Genomic DNA, 20878 nt, shown 5'->3' on the forward strand with positions numbered 1-20878 from the left:
GACATAAATGTACATATTACAAATTGTAATTGCATTTATATAAAGCTTACTACCCCTAATGAGGCACTGAAGCACTTTACGCTCGGCAGCACTCTGCTCCGGAACCCAAGGTTAGGGGTTAGTCCAGTGTTATTGATAACTTATTGGAATTAGTTGTGCTCAAGCTAACCATGCAGTCATTCCAATTTCCTTATGGTTGAGTAAATGAATGGGGGTTAGCTGGGATCATTAGTGGGGAGGGAGTGGTGACCTCATGCACATGGTTGGTGGAATTAATGGAGGAGTCAGAGGAGATTAGGGTTGCATAGGTTGAATACATTTGCATAGCCAATGGCTATCATGAAGGTCTGGCATGTATCTGGCTCTAAGATGGCCACTCCCTGTTTAGAGCAATATACCATTTATACACAAAATAGACATTTGGCCCATAAGCAATGAGGATTGGTTGCCATTAAGGGTGGTGACACTTGCAGCAGCGTGGGCCTCTTGTGTTGAAATGCAGGGGCCCTCGATCCCACCATGCAAGCTGTTCACCATAAAGAGATTCCTTCACCAGAAGGCATCTGGACAGATAGGAGTCACATCTTGGAAGGTGTGCACCATGAGTAACAGAGGAAGCACTGGTTTGTAGCAACAGGTGGGTTCTCCTGACAAGCTGACGCCCATGATAGACTGACACTGCTGGGTAAGACCAGGGGACATTAGTATAATATGTAACTGACCCTCTCCAGCCCTGCCTGCTTTTAGGACATCTCAAATTTCCTCATCTACCAGCCTGTTTTTGCGATATGACTCAGTTGAGAAACAAGGACAGATACGAAAATGTTTTCATTGGTGCCTTAATTTAAGGAGCTCATCATGAAACATCAGCAGAAGCTGCCACTACTTTGTCTTAGGCAAGGTGCAGTGCGATGTCTTACACTTGTCTCCATTCAAGTCATGTGTTTAGACTTATGGAATGCAAACCTAGCTCGAAAGGAAGGAGATCAATGGACAACAGGGCGAGCAAGTGATCAACACTATTTAAAAGAACTTGATAACAGAGGAAGGGTGAATCTCATCTGAGTGGGACACGGGCAGCAGAGGGATCCGGGAAACCCTTACTGATGAGGGATGAGAATTCTTTGAAGAGATGGGCCTTCAAGCCCCTTCCAACTTGCAGCAGTAAAGCTGCAAGCCTAATGGATGTGGACATTTTGTTCCATAATGAGGACAAAACTTGCTTTTTTTGTTGCGTTGACCCACAGACATGTTCTATTTTTTACTGAATAGTGAAGAACCTTGATTATGAAAGACAAAGAAATCGGTAAGGCTATAAGACAGTCACACTAGTATTTATCCGTATTAGTTCATTACCTAGACCCAGACACTCAACTGTTTGTGATTCTACCTTCAAAGAATCACTAAACAAAACTACTTAGCACATACAAGACAGGAGCGTGTCTATTATCTAAACATGTTATCATTAATAATATCCTTAATCTCTTTTATACTTCACATTTACATAATTGATAATACCCAGACATCATAATTAATGTAGACCAAACGTACAAATTATCCAACCCGTAATTACCGGAATATACATTAGTAATAAACAGGAGTCACAAAATCTTGATTTATTTCTATTCTTTTTGCAGATGCAAACATGAATTTAGCCCAGCCAACGCATTTCGTCCTAAATGGACTTTATCATGGTTGTATGTAAATGCTCAAAACCAGGTCTATCCTCTCTAGTTAAGCCTTTCGTTGTAATTGAATGGATCCCAGACTATAGTATCAAAAATGAGTCATCAAATATTAAGTGTTCAACTCCAATTTATTCGTTCCAACCCTCAATCTTCCACATCAGAAATGAACCAGGGGTAGATGGTAGCTGTCGCTTTGGATCCATGGTTGAACAATATAACTGATCAAAATGAATTAATTTCTGATCTCAGTTACTTTGTTTTTTTTTTTTTTTTTTTTTTTGAAACCGTTTATTACAAATCTCAAGAATATACAAATATGGGCCCACAACCTTCCGGCCGGCCGCTAGGAATGGCAGAAACATATGACATACGTTCATAGAACACTTGGCGTTACAGAGGAGCATAAGCAGGAGTTATCAACATCATGGGCCACAGCCATAATACCCCACAGTACGGTTTCATTTTATACAAACAACAAGAAAACAACACCCACAAGGCTACCCACAGTCGAAAGTAGCAGCACGTGCTCCCCAGATGGGGAACCCCAACTATTCAGAGGAGTCCAAAGAGGGGAAGGGGAACAGAGCGAGGACTGGGGGAACCCTGTGCCCGGGGCTGGGGGAAGGAGTCAGCTAAGGGGACGGGGCTGGTGAGGCAGCAGGCAGCAACGGTGGTGCGCAAATACTCCCACGGTAGGCGTTCCAGGGGCCCCACACTTTCACCCATGTCCCAGGCTTACCCCTCGCCACATACACCACCTTTTCTCGAAACATGCACCAGTCCATGTGTTCTTTCCAGGCCGACACCGCCGGGGGGTTCTGGGATCCCCACAGTTGCGCAATATCACGCTTAGCAATCATATATCCCAGAGTCACCCACCACGTTTGCGGAGCCGAGTAGTCAGTTGGTTCCCACACATTCAACAGGCATCTCCTCGCTTCAGGCAGCAGCGCAACACGCGTAACCACTCGCAGGACCTCGTGCACACCGCGCCAGAATCGCTCCACCTTCGGGCATTCCCATAAAATATGCAGGAAGGTCGCCAAGGCACCACAACCACGCTTACACAATCCATCCTCAGTATAGCCCATACGCTGAAGCCTTGGCCCCGTCATGTAGACCCGGTGGAGTATCTTAAGCTGGACGAAGCGAAGGCGAGCCGGTATAGCCACCTCCTTCGGAGAGGCCACCGCGGAGATCCAGTCCTCATCGTCCAACTCCAGACCGTCGGCAACCCAAGCCTCGCGAAGGCCAATCAGCAAGCCCGAGCGATCATTAATCAGTTTTTTATAAATAAGGGAGATCGTACTGTCTGGGACGTGGCCATCTAGCACTCTATCCTCCAGGGGGGAAGACTCCGGGATGGAGGCAACGTCTGGGAAGACGGAGCCCAGTGCATGACGGACCTGCAGGTACCGAAAGTATTCACTGCCCTGCAACTGAAACTCCGTCTGCAGCATCTCGAATGTTTTAAGTCCTCCCCTCGACCAGAGATCCCCCACTTTACTGATGCCTATCATGTCCCATTTCTCGAAGCCCTTCGAGGTCCAGAGAGAGCCCAACTTCTCAGACGCATACAGCGGTGACGCCCGGGTCAAACGGTCCTTCCACCCCATAGCTGCATTAGCCGCATGCCATACTCTGACCATGACACGCGTAGGTCCCGTCAAGCGAGCGTCGGGCGCGCCAGAGTAGAGCGCTCGATTGTAGTCGCCACCGGGCAGTAGCATCTTGTCCATCTCAAATGCCGGGTTCAAGGCGGGCCCGTAGAGGCCATGGTTAATTGCAGCTAGCTGGGAGGCCCAGTAATACCGTTTAATATCCAGGAGGGCAATCCCCCCGTCATACCATGGGAGCGTCAACTTCGCCAGGGCAATGCGCGGCCTCCCGTCCCAGAACAGGCGGCGCTGTAGACTCTCCACCTCACGGAAGTAGCGCGCCGGGACTGGGTCCATAGTGTTCTGGAGAGCGTATAAGAAACGTGGCAACGACATCATCTTAAACAACGCCGCCCGGCCGAGCGGCGATAGCGGCAGGCGCCGCCAACGCACGACGTCCTCCTTCAAGCACTGGAGGGGGGGAAGCAAGTTCCGCTCGTAGCGGGCCTCTGGGTCCAGAGTAATGTAGACACCCAGGTATCGAAACCCCTGAGAGGCAATCTGAATCGGACAACCCCGCGGGAGGACAGGAGCCTCCCCAGAGAGCACATACACACATGATTTAGCCCAGTTGATGACAAGGCCTGAGTTCCGGCCGAATGAACGTAAAACATCAACCAGGACTATGAGTGACTTACGTGGGGAGGCTAGGTACAAAAGGATGTCGTCAGCGTATAGGGACACACGGTCCTCATACTCGGGGGTCCAACGGAGACCACGGATGGAGGGATGCCACCGCAGCCACTCCGCCAGGGGCTCCAAGGCCAGCGCAAACAGGAGCGGCGACAAGGGGCAGCCCTGTCGCGTGCCCCGGCCCAGCTCGAATGGGGCCGAAACTCTTCCATTCACCACCACCTGCGCGAATGGGCCCCGAATACAACAATTTGACCCAACTGATGAAGCCCGGGCCAAATCCAAACTTCGCCAGCATCGCCCAAATGTATGGCCACTCAAGCGTGTCAAACGCCATAGTGGCGTCTAAGGACGCCAAAATGGCCGGCTCCCGCACGAATGGGAAACGTGCGAGCACCCCGTGCAAGCGCCGCAGATTAAGGGCCGTGTTGCGATGGGGGATAAAGCCGGACTGGTCTTGGTGGACCAGATCGCCCACCACACCGACCAGCCGATTGGCCAGCACCTTGGCGAGAATTTTGGGCTCCGCATTCAAGAGCGAGATAGGCCGATAGGATGTAACCCGGTCCCGAGGTCTCCCCTCCTTGTGGATCACCACGATAGTAGCCAGACGCTGGTCCGGCGGGAGGGAGCCCAGCGAGTGGGCCGCCAGGAACATCGCGCGGAGGTGGGGTGCCAGTACATCTGGTCGCAACTTATACAGCTCGATAGGGATGCCGTTCGGGCCCATGGCCTTGCCAGAGGCAACCGAACGTATGGCGAGGGCAATTTCGTCGGATGTGGGAGCGGCATCCAGCGACACCCTGTCCTCCTCCGAGAGGGAGGGCAGCGCGATATCCCTAAGCAGGGAATGGGAGTCCTCCTCCGAGCAAGGAGAGACCGGAGAATACACCTCACGGAAATAATCCGCGAAACAGGAGACAATTTCTTCTGGCTCGGTTACACTCACACCATCCGTCCTCTCAATCAGCGGGACCACACGATTCACTCTCTCCTTTTTATCCAACCACGCTATCAGTTTGCCCGCCTTATCACCCACATCATACAGTCGCCCCTGTTGCTCCCTACTGAGGCCCCTGGCCGCCTCCGTAACGAGGGCCCTGTAGGCCGCCTGCTTAAGTTGTAGGACATGTAGTGCAGCATCCGTCACTCCGCCCTCCAAATCACCCTCCAATTCAGCAATTTCGGCCTCCACCCGGGTAACCTCCTCCCGCTCGCGCCTCCGGGCATGGGAAATAAGGGACAGGGCCTCCCCTCTGAGAACTGTCTTGAAGGCTTCCCACAGGGAGATAGCCGAAGGGACGGACCCCACATTCTCATCAAAGTATCGCTGCAAGGATTTAATCACATCAGCGCGAATGGTGGGGTCGCGCAGGTACCAGGCATTGATTGGAACTACCCTGCCCTCACCCCTCGGAAAGACATCAAAATGGAACAGGAGCGGGGAGTGATCTGAGATACCCCGCGCCAAATGGCGCACCTCCCCCACCCTCCCAGCATAGGCCGCCGGGACAAGGACATGATCAAGCCGTGAGAGGCTACCATGGGCCCCCGAGTAGAAAGTGTACTGCTGCTGCGTGGGATGTTTTAAGCGCCAGCAGTCCACCAATCCCAGTGTATCCAAGAGGCCGGATAGCCACGCCTGCGCCCGGGGGAGGTCCCTAGGGGGGTGACGATCCAGAGTCCCAGAAACCACCGCATTGAAGTCCCCCCCAACCACTAGGAGTCCCCCCGGAAGGCCCAGGAGGAGGCGCCCCAGGTCTGCAAAAGTGGTCGCCTGTAGCCCCGGTGGGACGTATACTGATACAAAGACCACTACTTTGCCTTCCATTCTCCCCACTAAAACAGCATAGCGTCCCCTATCATCATGGCGCACCTCATCAATTTCCAACGGGAGCGAGTTCTTCACCATAATGCCCACACCCCGTGAGCCCGACGTGAAGCCAGAGTGGGCCACCAAACGATAGCCACACCGATTCATGGCACAAAAAGAGTTTCCAATAAGGTGTGTCTCCTGCAGGAAGACTACATCGGGTGAGATTCGTTTCAAATACTGCAGGACCACACCTCGTTTGATCCTATCCCCCAGTCCATTAACGTTCCAAGACAACAAAGTCAAATCCCTACCCCCCATCACACACAGGAGCCATCAGTCGTCCCCCGGAGAGCACCTTAAAAACAACACAAAAAAGGGTTTGCCTTGTGGTAAAAACGAACAACACCCCACCCCAACTCCCCCACCCCAACAGAACTCCCCCCTCCCTGCACCCCTGCATGAGCCCAAACAGCCCCCCCAAAGTGCAGTGTGCCTGTCGCCCCATAGATGGTGAAACTAACTAGACCCCCAGAGGAGGAGGGAGAACCCCCAAGAGACCCCACACGACCTCCACAGGAGGGAAACTTACTCGAACAGACGAACAGTCAAAAGTGACATCAATTTTGTCCAGAGCGAGGCATAATATTAGTCCCTCAGTCCTGATCCGGCGGGCCCTCTCCCCCAACCGCTCCCCCCCCACCCCCCCGATCCCGATCCCCAGGCAAGGTATCCAGCCAGTCCCCGGCTGCTTCGGGACGATCAAAAAAGTGCGTGCGGCCATCCAACTCCACCCGCAGCTTAGCCGGGAAAAGCATAGCATACTTGAGATTTAGGTCCCGTAGACGACGTTTGACTCCGAGAAAGCTTAGTCTCTGCTTTTGGACCGCTGGGGTGAAGTCAGGATAAAAATTTATATCCATATTGTCGAGTCTGACCGGTCCCTGTAGTCTGGAGGATTGCAGGATAGCGTCTCTGTCCCGAAAGTTGAAAATCCGGGCGATGAGAGGCCTCGGAGGGGCTCCGACCTTAGGCCTTCCCCCGGGAACCCTGTGGGCCCGCTCCACCGCGAAGAATTTACTCAGCCCCCGGGGCTGGAGATGGGTGAGAATCAAGTCCTCCACGAATAGATCCGCCGCCGCCTCCTCACGTCCCTCAGGCACCCCGAGAATACGGACATTGTTCCTCCGGGCCCGACCCTCAGCATCCTCCAGGCGACGATCCATCAGCGCGCTCGCCTGGCCGAGCCGGCGCACCTCCTTTTGGAGGGCTGCCACATCCGTCGTAAGGCCCGATGTGGTGTGGGCCAAAGAATCGACCCGGTCATTAGTCTTGGATAGATCGGCCCTTACCAGGCCAACATCCACGAGGACCGAGTCAATTTTCTGCGCCAGTGTATCAAAACGCTGGTCCACCGAGGCCTTCATCTCAGCGATAGCGCCCATTACATCCCGCAGGGTCAGATCCGCGGGCAGAGCAGGAGCATCAGTCGGGCCCTCAGGGGACCTACGCGGCACCTCGGGAGATCCCTTCTGGAGGGTATAGCGGTCCATGCTGTTAGACTGGTGGACTGCGCCACGTCGGGTCGATTTCACCTTTGCCCGATCTCCATCTTGCTTTGTGGACATGGTTCCAGTCCCACGGCCGTGCCAGGCACGTCGTAAAGGGCGGGCAAGCCGGTTCACGGGATCCGGGGGGGGGTCACCACAGGGCCGCGGGGCAGGTCACAGCCGGCGGGCCGGCAGGGCACCCCAACGAGGCCACACCACCCCACAGTGCCCCGCGACCCAACCTCGCCGAGACAGCAAGGAGGGTGCAAAAGCGAAAGTGAAAGTGCGGGGTACGCGAGCCGCCGCGCCCAGCCCGCCGCTGTTGTTCACTTTGCCTCCGGATCACCCCACAGCTCCAATCCGGGGTCCGGCGTGGAGAAGGCCGCAAATCTCAATCGGTGCTACCGCCGGAGTCCGAGGTCCAATTTGGAAGCGGAAAGCAGGTGCCACCTCAGCTCGGGCTCACCAACACAGTCCCCTCATCTAGGACAGGATATTGTCAGGATATATGTAGGAGGTCGCGGAGGTCCTCGGGAGCCTCGCACCTACGCGGCCATCTTGGTTGCGCGCTAGGCTCCTCCTCTCCTCAGTTACTTTGTTAACTCGAACTAAAGTTTCACTACTACTACTCATGTTTAATGTGTAACAGGTTTTAGACATTTACAGCACAATATAGTCATTTGAAAGCATTTAAATTAAAGAAAAGCTTAAACAGCTGTACTACTAGAGTTATTTAAGCTTCATTATGAAATCTTTTTAATAACTCCCCTGCCAATCTGCACAGCTATTGATTGACCTAGCACTCATGATTGATAGCAGTGAGGATCGTTCAAAAGATCATTTATTTTCCTTATTTATCCATATTTAAAAATAAATACAGACAGTAAAATAAATGTTTTTCTGTCTGTTTTTAATTGTACACATCTTTAAAAATGTATTCTGGGAGCCTTATATATGATTCTGCAAATTTTAAGGACAAAGCAAGTTCAGAAAGGGCAACCATTTCTACATTTTTCTTTGTAAACTGTTCAGAGGTGGTGAGAGACTGGATTGGATTTTTTTCATTACCTTTCTTAGACAAGGAATGGTATTATAGGATGGTTTTCAGTGGGGTGTGGGAGTAGTCAGTAACGCTGCCAAGAATTGGGCTGCCTGCACCTGGAAAACAAGCATTTGCAATTCAATAGGTCTCGCATTTACGCGAGTTTGAGCTATTGGCATTGTAAACGACAATGCCTTTTATTTATGTTTTGGTTTTTAAAACATAAATAAAAGGCATTGTCATTTACAATGCCAAGAGCTTAAACTATCGGAAATGCGAGACCTATTGCATTGAAAATGCTTGTTCACGTAGACATCACCATGAATTGCCCAGCACACTAGTTTTCAGAAATGTTTGTGAGGTAGGTTCCCATTTAAAAGACCTAAAGGAATGCAGATTTGGGTAAAATCTTGGCATGGATATGTTTCTGTGTGAGGAAGACAGAAGGTAATTACTGTGTTTTCTTTTGGGGTAAATGCTATAATGCTGATAAAGTTCTTATTTAAAACATTGTTCCGAGAAGCAAAATCGGGGCATTTTGAAACCCAGTGATAGCAACCTCAAGAAGTATAGATGTTGAAAAGATATGGTAGGTATCTTTCCTGCCCAGGGACCGTACAATTTTGCAGACTGATATTTACTTCAACAGAGTGGCCAAAATGTGCTGAATCTGGACAGTGATAAAGCAATGTGTCCCTGAGGTGAGGCACCAGACTACACATCAAAAGTAGACTCTATTAAGTAAAAGAGGCAACTGAATTCTAGATCAGCAGAATAATGTAAAGGATTTATTTGAAAAAGATACTGTACAGAATAATTGCCTTGAAACCTTTCAGCACATGAAACATTACAGAGGTGCAAAATCAAAAATATTCTAAACTAAAACCCAAGTGGGCAGCAAAATCAGGAGAGCAACGGACAGCAATCCTAGTAGCACAGGAAAGAAAAACTTTGGCACACCCCAAAAATTCAGGGTTTTGAAACATTATTTTTGCATATGAAATTATCCAAAATGCAGTAAATCAAAGCACATTGCCTTAGCACCTAAGAACTATCCCAATGCATGAATATGTATTCTGCTCACTCTATGCTAATGCTTTACAGAGATACTGGAACAAATTAGATACATGCTTAAAAACAAGTCATTATGAATAAATAGGGGACAGTCAGTTAACAGAAGGTCCTTGAAGTAAAGATACAGTTTGTGACTGGGCCAGGGCAGATTAATTGAAAACAGCATAAATGATGACAATGCAAATACCTAATATAAATTCTGCTCGACTGTGTGGAAGAAATAACTGACAGTGAGATGTGCAGGGGGAATACATCCATTTTGAAAAAGATGGCTCCCAGGCCCGGATTGAGGCCTAGTTAATAAGGGGCGGGAAAACACACTTCTACACATCATAGGGTGTGTACATGTAGAATAGAGTGTAAATGTACATCCTGCAAGTAAATAATGCACAAAAATGTAAATTAACAAAAATCTCTAAATGTAATTGAGAACAACAGACAGGTTGCCTAAACCGGCATTTCACTTTAGACTGCTTTACAAACTTCCCAAATGCACTATACCAAGTTTGTTGCCAGTTAGTATCCAAAATCAACAGAAAATCCAGAGGTTTTTTTAACACTCTTGCTCAGAAGACCAGAGTAACAAAGCTGGTGGTTATACGAGGATCATCAGGAATTTGTTTCCGACGTGATGGAGACAATTACAGTTTTTGGGGGGAGGGAAAGTTGCTTAAATCAAGGCCGGGCTCAGTACGTCTCACAGCCAGCCAATAAGCACGAGGGAGATCTGGCACACAATGAAATAAAGTTTAGGGTTTCCCGAAGTTAAAAAATACATGGCTGAAGTATGTATCCATAGAGCTCAGGGGTGATACCAGTTACCAAAAGACAGGTAGACTAAACCGATATTATGCTTTCAGTAGCTTTCTAAATTTCCAAAATGCACTGAAACCACTTTACTGCCTGCGTGCACCTTGAGCCCATAGAACACCTAGACCTTTCTCATATTCTTACACATATATGACCCAGAAGAACAAAGTTGTGGAATCAAGTCTTGGCAGGAATATGTTCATGCCGGAGGGAGGCTATAGGGAATTATTATAAACAGGTAAACAAAAATGCTAAAAATCTGACAAGCCTCATATTTTTTGTGGTCTACCAGCAAGTGAGTCAGGGTAAGGAAGGTCTAACTTGCACGAATGCATTCTTAACATCATACAGATTTAAAACAGCTTATAGTTCTTATATTTTTCATATAGTCCCGAATTTGTCACCAAACGAAGAGCGAACAAAGCAGTTATTCTACCACAATTTTTAGTGTGCCAGGATTTAGGTTTGTTCATTGGAGAAACAGAACAAAATTGTGAGAAAAAGTGTTTTAAAAAAATATCTTCATATTTGTAATTATTCGGTCTGCAATGAGATATTGATCAAGGATTTGAGCAAACATATAGACTTGAAAATGCTTGAAAAAAAACCTCTTGAAAAAAGCACCAGCAGTGATGCATGAACACCCCACCAGTGAAAGATTTGAAAACATATTGTTCAATGTCCTCTGTTGACTCATTTACATAACAATTCATACTCAATTTGTGCTTTGACTCTTAGAACAAAGCCAGACCACAGGCTTTGTACCTTGCCCATCTTTATTAAAGAGAATAATTCCTACCGTGGGCCATTGTTGAAAAGGGTACAACAAGAACTACAGTGGCTTGCTACATACCATAAGTGAAGTAAGTTAAATAAAGAATTTTAAAAACACTGCAACTACGTTAAATTGCAAACGATGGGCCTAATTTCTAAAATACTATTTCACAGATCTGTGCGCCTCTCCCAGCGAGGAGCAAGTGACAGTGAAAATATCAATCAGAAGGAACGAAAATAACGAGCACAAAACTCGGTTCTACTGTCCAGACAGTGTCACTGTGTTTTCTTCTGTCTTCTTCCAGGCTGCCCCGCGAGCTCTGTACGGGACACTTTTACCTCTACGCGTTGGTACGTCACAACGCTTCCGTCAACCTGAGTGCGACCCGCTCAGCCAGTCCATTAAAGCACTTGTGGTATATTGACTACCGGCCCCGCCTACTTGGGACGTCATTTCCGGGTCGATGAAACAGTATCTTTCTGTTTGGTTGCTTTTGTGTGATCCTTCCTGAAGTTGCGAAGGCCTCTTCTGGGGCAGACTGTTCTCCCTTTCAACTATTCCCAGTGAAGGAACAGTACATTTGTTTGCCTCCTAATTTATCTAGGGGTCTCTGAATGCAAATCCAGTGAAAGTGCCTTCAAATATTGCTTCTGTTTTGAATTACCATCTATATGTACACTGTCATGGGAAGTCCCATAGAAAATCGAAAATTGAATGAAAAATTGAAATTCTTTGTATTATGAGTTACTTACGACTGCTCCACAAGAACCGTTACATGCTGCAGTTTTCAAGAACTACATAAAGTAAGAAAATAAATTGTTGCAGGCTCTCGAGTCAGTCAAGCAAACCAGGTTAATTTGTTTCCGAGTTCTTTTTTAACTGAACTGAAAATGCCAGTGTTTCGATAAGTGAGGTCAAGTTTAAGTTCAAAGAACGATATACAGTTCTTGGGGACTGTTACCCTTTTTTCACGTAGCCTTCCGGGTGTTGTAGTCCTTTTTTATTTCTCAATTAGGTGGCGTTGTAGGAGAAAGGGCTGGTATTAATTTGAGCACCAGCATTTGTTAAAAATAGGAAGAAAAAAACCAAAACCCTTGCTACCAGTGCTAATAATTTTATAAAAATGAAATGTCTTTCTGATACGGGGTGCAGCATACTACAAGATCCAGCATGCATCAGAAATCTTACTTGTGCACTGAATCGCGCTGCCTGAATCTCAGCGCAAAAACTCAGCGTGTCCTTGTGCACTACAAGCATACATTGATAGCCTCTGGAAAAATAACTGTGACGTGTATGTATCTCACTCCCCAATAAAATCCTGTTAAGTAAATACTTAATGTGGAAACACTGAAACCGTAAGTGAGCCCTAAAGCGATTGACTGTCCCCTACCTGTCTGATGAACAGCTCGAGTTTCGTTAAAGAAGAAAATAATCAGATGCCGTCCTATCTACCAGATACCATGCCTGCTTGCAGGTATGATGTTACTTTAGTATCCTATATCTGGATACAATGACAGAAACCGCAAAATACAAGTCGGGCGGCACACTATGCTAAGCACAGATTTTTAGCCAACCTGTTTTTAAACCACGTCCTTAATTACATTGGCCACGCCCCTTTGAGGTACCCCCCAGTTTTTGCATCCCACTTAGAGCCCTGCCTGTACGCCTATCCCAAACTGAGAGAACCATCTCTGTGTACCTGCTGGTGTTGAGCTGGGTAAAGTATGTGACCAATTGTACTCCAATATTTAAGCAATCCATTGTACTTCTGAGGTGGTCCCAAGAAAATGACACCATCCAGTATGTATTTTCTGGGCTAGCATGGAAAAGACAGCAAATGCACTTTACGATTCTTCTCAGTTGCCCGTCTACTAAACGAGGACCTGCAACGTGCAGGCCCTCGCCCCGCTACTAGACAGCATAATCTGGCTACTGAGGACCACAGCCCACACCATGCAGGTATGTGTCACTGCCCAAAAAAAAGACAACAAGCGAGGCAGTCAGGGTAATCGCCACCTCACAAGCATATTCCATTCAAAATATCCTTAGTTCTTGTGTATATTCGTTATCCAGACAGGAACAACCTTACCAGGTATGTCTTCTATGTAACAAAGAAACAGTTACTAAGTTATGGTATGAAGACATATGTAACAGTTTTTTTAAACTCCTAAAAAGGCGGCGCGATGAGAGCTTTCACATTTAACCAGTGGTGCGCACGCACCACAGAGGAGCAGGGGCTACGGAGCGCGGCAGCTAAGGGAACGCGCGCTGCTGCGCGTGCTGGTCACCGACAGAAATGGGCGGAGCAAAGGCAGGACATGCGCCCGCCTTTGCCCAATTGCGTGCTGTTTTTTTTTTTTTTTTAAAAGCACACGAAAGCCAATGGCAGCCGCGGAAAGCTGCTCACACGCACAAGCAGTTTTCAGAACCCCATACAAAAGGGCTCTCGCTGCGCGAGCAGTGCTGCGCACTGCAACGCAGGCGCAAGCCCTAAAAAAAGAGGACCAAGCCTTGAACAATTGTTTCTCAAATGTGCTTGGGGAAGGCTCTGAAGTCTGCTTGGGGAAGGACTGGTTTGACTTTCAGTGGGAGTAAAAGTTGATACCATCTGGTCTATACCTTTTTATTGGTGACGCCTTTTAAAAGGCTAGTTTAAAGTTGATAGTAAAGCCAAGTGATTGTGCATTGGTGCTGTATAGATCACATTACCTTTTCTAGATGACAATACCGGAGCCATTTCACTTATTATTTCAAAATTAAGCCTTCACTGCTGAGGTATTTCCATCTACACTTTTTGATGTTTAGGGCACTTTGTGCTTAGGCCTTCATAACTTTATTTCTACACAAGGTATCCAGATGAACTATAAGTTCATTTTTTTCCCCATGCTCTGGATTCCAAAGGTACCCAGGGTTTGTGAATGCCCCAACAGGGAACGGAGGAATTGGCGAAAATACAGCAAAATTATGTTTTTGATTGGAAAATGGGGAAAAGTGCTGTCCTAGGTGTAGGGGTTTTTTCCCCATAAAAACAACATCAACAAAAGGTTTGTTGTGCTAAGATCACCATCTTCCCAGCTTTCAGTAACACACAGAGCTGTAAAAGAAAACCTTTTTTTACTGCAGTTTATACATTGTTCTAACTGGTAGTCCATTGTACCCAATGTTTGCAGTTTAAAACTATGTGTAGTGGATAAGGGTATGAAACCCATGAGTGAACCCAGAAAGATACACATTCTTGAAAACTAGGCAACATTCTGAATTTAGCAAGGGGTTATTTGTGTAGTAGGGTGGCACACTATGCTAAGCACAGATTTTTATAAAGCCACGTCCTTAATTGCACGGCCACGCCCCCTTGAAAGACCCTCCCCCAGTTCTTTTCATCTCTTAAAGCCCCGGGTTAGGGCTTGAAGTTTACTTCACAATGCAGTGCACGTTTTTTTATGTCAGCGTGCATGCTGAATATATTTTGAGGCAAAGTGCTAAACTTTGGTGTTGAAAATTATCTGACTTCTAAGTCATGTCTTCTGCATTTTGAGGGGCTAACCATTATTATAGGCGTGCCTGGCCCCTTGAGACCGCAAGTGGTAAGGGCCCTGGAAAAGTGGGTGTCTTAATATTCGAGGACGGGGTTTGGCAATGCCACTGGATTCACGTTAATCGTAAATGACACAGCTTGTAACTGAAATAAAAGAGTCTGTCGAAGGGCCCCAAATCACGTCGAAATGACAGAAGGCAGGATTATAGCCCCACAGTGGGAAGTCACTCACGAGGAGGGCACGCGTGCCTATGCCACTGATGCAGGCGGCAGGCCTCACACTCCAAAAAGAGGAGTGTCTTGAACCATAAAACAGGCGGCGCCTAGAGGGAGAGGGCGGCGCTTGGTACTTACGAGGCGAAGGTGCCTGGCTGCCTCTCCTCACAGCCCCGCGGTTGCCGCTTCCATTTGCTCTCGCTGTTGCTTTCAGAGCTGCGGGCCAGCCACGCGCGCCCTGATTGGCGGCAGACGGCTGCACGCGCGGATCCCGGGCTTGCGCTCCCAACCCTCTCTCGAGCCTTGTTTTCCTCAATAGAAAAACAAAAGGGGAGCCGGGTGCGTGAATCGTGTCTGGCAGCGCCCAGCCAATGACAGCCTGGGCGCGCCCTCCTCTGCCGCGGGAGGCGTGGCCGTCCGGCCTCGGCGCCGTCTGCCTTGTGCGTCTATGTGCCCGACTGTCTGTGTCTCTTAAGGTGGACTAAAGGGTTAGCATGCTCCTCACCGTCTGACGCCGCTCCCCTTGCCCAGTCACGCCTCTTCACCTATGACTAGCTCTTCACTCACCGTTTCCCTGCTGTGTTGTTTTTTTTTTTTTTTTACTATATTGCATAGCTGCCAAGGTTTGAGATTGTTTATGTGTGACATTTTCATAATTTCAGTGCAATTATGAGTGACTTTTTCTGGGGAGCAAAAATCAAGCAATGGCAAGGGGGGAAACAAATATCAGAAATGACACCTATTTGAGCAACAGTAAACACAAAGATCTTAACCCCTTCAGTGCCCGCCCCTTTCCCCGCCCAGTGCCGGCCGTTGCATTAGCGGGCGGGGTCTATGACGAGCTGGACTCGTCATGGGCACAGCGCCACCGCGGCCCATGACGAGTCCAGCTCGTCATGGGCACTGAAGGGGTTAAAACTGCAGATAAGCACCTTAAATTGAAGGGTACTAACCCACTCAGTGCTTAAACTTTTTTTTTTTTAAAGTGCTAGGTCCCTTGTCAGGAGGCCACCTCAGCTTGCTCCACACATTGCCCCTGCCCCGCTGCCAATGATAGTACCAACACAACTATTAACCATCACACTCTTACAAGTGTCACAATTTATTCCAGGCCCCCAAAGAAATAAGAATGGCTTGGGCACAGATGGTAGTCATTGTTAACCCCTTCCCTGCTCATGACGGAACCGTTCCGTCATGAGCCACGGTTGCCGTGTGCTCATGACGGAACGGTTCCGTCATGACAATCCTGTCGGCGGCCGCTCCGCCTGCGCGGCGCTGTTTCCCCGCCTGTGCGGGGCGACAACGCAAATGGGCGGAGTCATGACGGAACCGTTCCGTCATGAGCACAGCTCAACTGTGGCTCATGACGGAGCGGCTCCGTCATGAGCACAGGCCCGCCGCGCTGCCCCCCTGCCCCCCCCAGCGCTGCAGCGGAATGTCCGCAGCAGCGAAGGGGTTAATGTACACGTTGTTGTCATCACCAAATTAGCCAGACAGCACCACCTTGTGGCAGACTGTCACAAGCGCCGGTGTTGAAAATTAAGTGCTACTGCTGGCCACCTGCTCAAATTTACACTGAACCGGCTTAACACAGTCTATCCAGGCTCTCCACGTGAGAACAAATGTAATCAAACCGAAACAATGTGAGAGGCCCCAGCATGCAGATCTCAGCTGCCTCAGCCTGCTAATAAATTATGATAATTACTAGTCACAACAGACTGACTCCGTCTCACAGACTCAGAGTATGGCTGCAGCACAGTGCCACCCTCAGGAGACTGGGAGGCTGTACATACACATGGCTGCCCAGCCCGTCGCAGCACCAGGCAAGCTGCACCTAAGAGACAGAGTGACTGTGAGGCTGAGCCTGGCTGGCTGCACACACAAAAGTATATAACCAGTGACTTGACGGTGACACTTATTAGTAGCGTGTGCCGTGAACAGGCCGGCCAGCCATGACGCCTGCCCACACGTCAGCTGCAGTAGTGCATGAACCAAGGACAGTCCAGGACTAAGACTCACACAGCATTCATGGCTATGAACTGATAGCAGTGCAAGCTCAGCTGAGGCACCTTAGTGACCACTCCAGGGGCAGCAGGGTCATGGGTGGTTCTGAAAGTACTCAATTGTTCTGTGTGGCTGTAAAGTAGATATTCAGGCATTAAAGTATTAAAATAAATCCAAAGTAGATCACAATGCAGCGCGAGCAGAGGCTGGAGCTGGCTGGCTGCACTATTTAAACTGTGCACTACAGTGCTCCATCGCCCACCACAGGCAGCACACCTATAGGTGTGTCAGTGTGACACAAGTGTCTGTCCTCGTTGTGTCAGCAGTAGTCATTTGGCAAAATTGTACTGACTTTCATGACATCAGTGGTGAATGCCATGGTGCCAAGTGAATGGGTAACATTGTAGCAAGAGTGAGCTTAGCTGAGTCAACCCCCACATATGCCCCAAGCAACATGCACTGCCACTAGTGTGCCAAGTCAAACAGTGGTGCTAATTACAGCAATCTGTCTTGACAGCTGAGGAGGGGCTATAAATGTGCGACTTTGCATTTTAGTGCAATGATGCAGACCACCACACTGAAATGCATTAATCTGATGTGTGGTACTTGCCAGGGCTGCTGGTTATGCACACATCGACATCTGCAGTGACTGTAAACACCATCAAACTGAGGAAAAAATCAGAAACGTGTCTTTGCACTCACGCTGAGGCAATAGGACAGTGGTTTTGCATGAGGCACTAACTCAACACCACCGCAAACATGGCTAAACTTGCTCAATTGAAGCATATTGAAAATTAGGGTGAACTGAAAAATTTACATGTGTACTGTCTGAAAATGTGAAAGTTCTCTCCCTATAACCAGATGTCACCAGTTGTCCAATGTAAGGGAGCAGTGTGCACTAAATGTTAACTCTTACAGGGGGCTAATGGCTTGCGCTGTGAGCAGGCCACGTGTTACTAGTAGTAAGTCTCATCTTCCATGCTCACAACAATACCAGAGTGCACATTTGTGTTAATAAAAACGTTAACTGAAAGTACAGAGAAAGGCCACAAAGAGCAGGGCAGCTGTGCAGCCAGCCAACACTTGACTCTAGCTTACACAACACTGCACAACATTCCAAATGACATAACATTCTAGATGTAAAACAAAATAGAAAACTGATGAACGTAAATTTTCTTCTACGTAGTATGGGGAGTGTGACAAAAACATTTCGGATTCGAAAAGGTTGCGGCTTCATAATTTAAAATAATGTATTTCCTACTGATTATTTAAATTGCACTGGTCTTTCAGTTTAAAGTGTGTAAGCGCCTTTATTTTGTATGCAGTTTAAATGCAGTCTGCCTGTACCTCACACACAGACACTGACCAAACTGACGCTGGGTGGTAGGTAATTTGTGCCGGCACTGTAATCCCAGACAGAAATGTGAGGAAAATGTGATATTTTTATTTAGCTAAATTTGAGGTTTGCAGGGGATTCTTGGTAAGAAAACACTGAGGGATATACGCAAGCCACCCTTCCCTGGACTCCCCCAGAAGTCTAGTTTTCAGATATTTCTGGGATTGGTAGGTTTTCGTAGATGGACGCCAAACCCGGTACCTAAAATGCAGGTGCCCCCTTACAAATCCAGTTTGTTCTGTGATAGATAAGGGGCACGTGTGTTTTTGGTCATCGACCATCTAGGGAAACCTACCAAACCCAGACATTTCTGTAAACTAGACACTTGGGGGAGTTCAGGGAGGTATGGCTTGCCTAGATCCCGCAAAGGTTTCCAACCCAGAATCTCCTGCAAACCTCAAATTTTGCTTTAAAAAAACCCAAATTTTCCTCACATTTCTGACTGGGATCACCATGCCGGCACAAATGTCCTACCACCCAGCATTACCCTCAGGCTCCTGAGTAAAGTGATACCTCACTTGTGTCGGTGGGCCAAGGGCCTGCAACTGGGAAGGGTAAAATATAGGGATTGAGGGGATGGCACAGTAAACTAAGCGCTATATATTTTTTAAAATATGTTTTCAGGTGATTCTGCATTGGACACCCACACAAGTGAGGTATCATTTTTATCGGGAGACCAAGGGGAACGCTGGGTGGTAGGACATTTGTGCCAGCGTGGTGATCCCACACAGAAATGTAAGGAAAATGATTTTTTTTCTTCTAAATTTGGGGTTTGCAGGGGATTCTAGGTATGAAAACGTGGGGGTACCCATGCAAGCCACACCTCCCAGGACTCCCCCTGGTGTCTAGTTTTCAGAATTTGGTAAGTTTCCCTAAAAAACATCTTTCGCTCACTGCCCAGCCCAGAGCACGACTACATGCAGGCCACAAAGGCCACGAAGCACAGGGTTACTCGGCACTACCTTCTCTGGGCGTGGCACACACAGCAGAGTATAGAAAAAGACCCTGCCTGCCTGGGCTAAAAATTAAAGCATCAGGACGCACGCCAGACAAGGAGGCACTTTACTTCAATGCTGCTTTTAGTACGCACTGCAACGTCGGCACCACATGGCTCAGAGAGACTTATTCAACTTGTTTATTCACTGATAATCATCAGTACAGAGAAACCTGAAGTGCACTGACTACTGAAATGAATGCAGCTCCTCAGTGCACACGTTGGCACCAGCAGCTCGAATGTCTGTGATTAATGCATTTTAGTGCAATGATGCGCACACCAGCGCTGAAATGTGTTAGTATAACCCCTGATGTGTGCTACTTGGCAGTGCAGATACAGGGCTTTAAGTGGGTTGTAAAAGAGGAGGGTCTCTAAAAGGGGCGTGACCTATATAATCAAGGGTGAGGCTTAAACATATAAACTCATTTTCTCTGAATCTTAGAATGTGTCACCAGACTTGTGTTTTGGTTCCACTTTGAGCTTTCGTTACAACACTCTGAAATATAACACAACAACTGACATACACCTAAAACCAGCTACAACTATTGGCTGTTTCATTGTTGTTAGCTGTTTAAGATAAATGAGTAACAATTTTTAGTTGTTGTGCGCAATACTGAAAATGCTTAAATTGTGAGACTGAATTAAACATAACTGAGACCTGTGGTAGTGATCAACCGAGTGTCCCAATCAGTAGTTATATTAACTCTTTTTTAGATGTGCAAGCCCTTTTTCTCTCCACAGCTTATTTATCTGCATTTATTACACTTCACGTCTTTCCTCTTCAGCGCCTTCTTTTCACCCTATCCCAAATGCCTTTCCTCACATCTCCTTTACTTAACCAAACCAAAACAAACAATGCACTCACTCACCTGTAAGCACTTCATTTTCTTCTACTTTCTCCCACTCAATATTTTGACAAATGTTTATCTTCTTCACACACACATTTGCCCAGACTCATAATTGCAACTGGAATATGAGATTATCGCTCTATGCGCTCTGCAGAGAGGCCAAGGAGTGGATGGCCATGTATTCGGAACACATTTTTGACCTACTGACAGGTACTGTGAAAAACTCACGCTGCCTTCAACCTCAATATCAGTGTTTCCTAATCATGGCCCGTTATAAACACCTGGAGGTAACTCCGTTAAAGTTTGCTCTATACAAGAGTAATATGCTAGACAGGTAAAAAAAAAAAAGAAACGTAAAATAAATACAACATCCTGAAAATACTGTTAGGGAAGGCAAGATTGATTAAAAATTGAAATATAAACAGGAACTAAATCGCTTGCATGGGTCACCTTAACATTGTTAGGAATTGGTAGAGCAGGGATGGTTTCTAACAGAGTCTCAGTTTTCCATTATCAGCTAATCCCTGCTTGTCTTATCTGTTTACGCTGGTCAACGAATCTTTGCCGTTGTTTTAGAGAAGATTAGGAGCCATACATCATATCAAATTATCACAATTTCTAGTTCAGGCAATAAAGAGAGTTTGTTATGAGTTAAAACGTTTTATTATTCAAACATTTTAGTAAGTCATCTTTATTTTGATTCACAAGTTAATTTACATTAATTTCAGTCATTAGCATTGAATAAGAAGTCAATAATAAATAAGTAATCAATACATTGCAATGAAGTGCATTAAGCTTGCTCCATAAAGGAAAGAAAATCCCTATTCTTAGGATGAGAAGGA

The 20878-nt window shown here is 47.3% G+C and overlaps 1 protein-coding gene across 1 annotated transcript in view; it reads right to left on the reverse strand.

The window, feature by feature from the left end:
• Positions 1-15144, reverse strand: part of LOC146772802 (SMAD family member 4-like) — a 271678-nt gene extending 256534 nt beyond the window's left edge. Inside the window, exon 1 of the mRNA XM_085639806.1 lies at positions 14933-15144. The gene's annotated coding sequence lies outside the window, so the exon portion shown is untranslated. The remainder of the gene's footprint in view (positions 1-14932) is intronic.
• Positions 15145-20878: the final 5734 nt, after the last annotated feature.

The sequence above is a fragment of the Triturus cristatus genome, chromosome 12, assembly GCF_964204655.1.
Source record: "Triturus cristatus chromosome 12, aTriCri1.1, whole genome shotgun sequence".
Taxonomy (NCBI): Eukaryota; Metazoa; Chordata; class Amphibia; order Caudata; family Salamandridae; genus Triturus; species Triturus cristatus.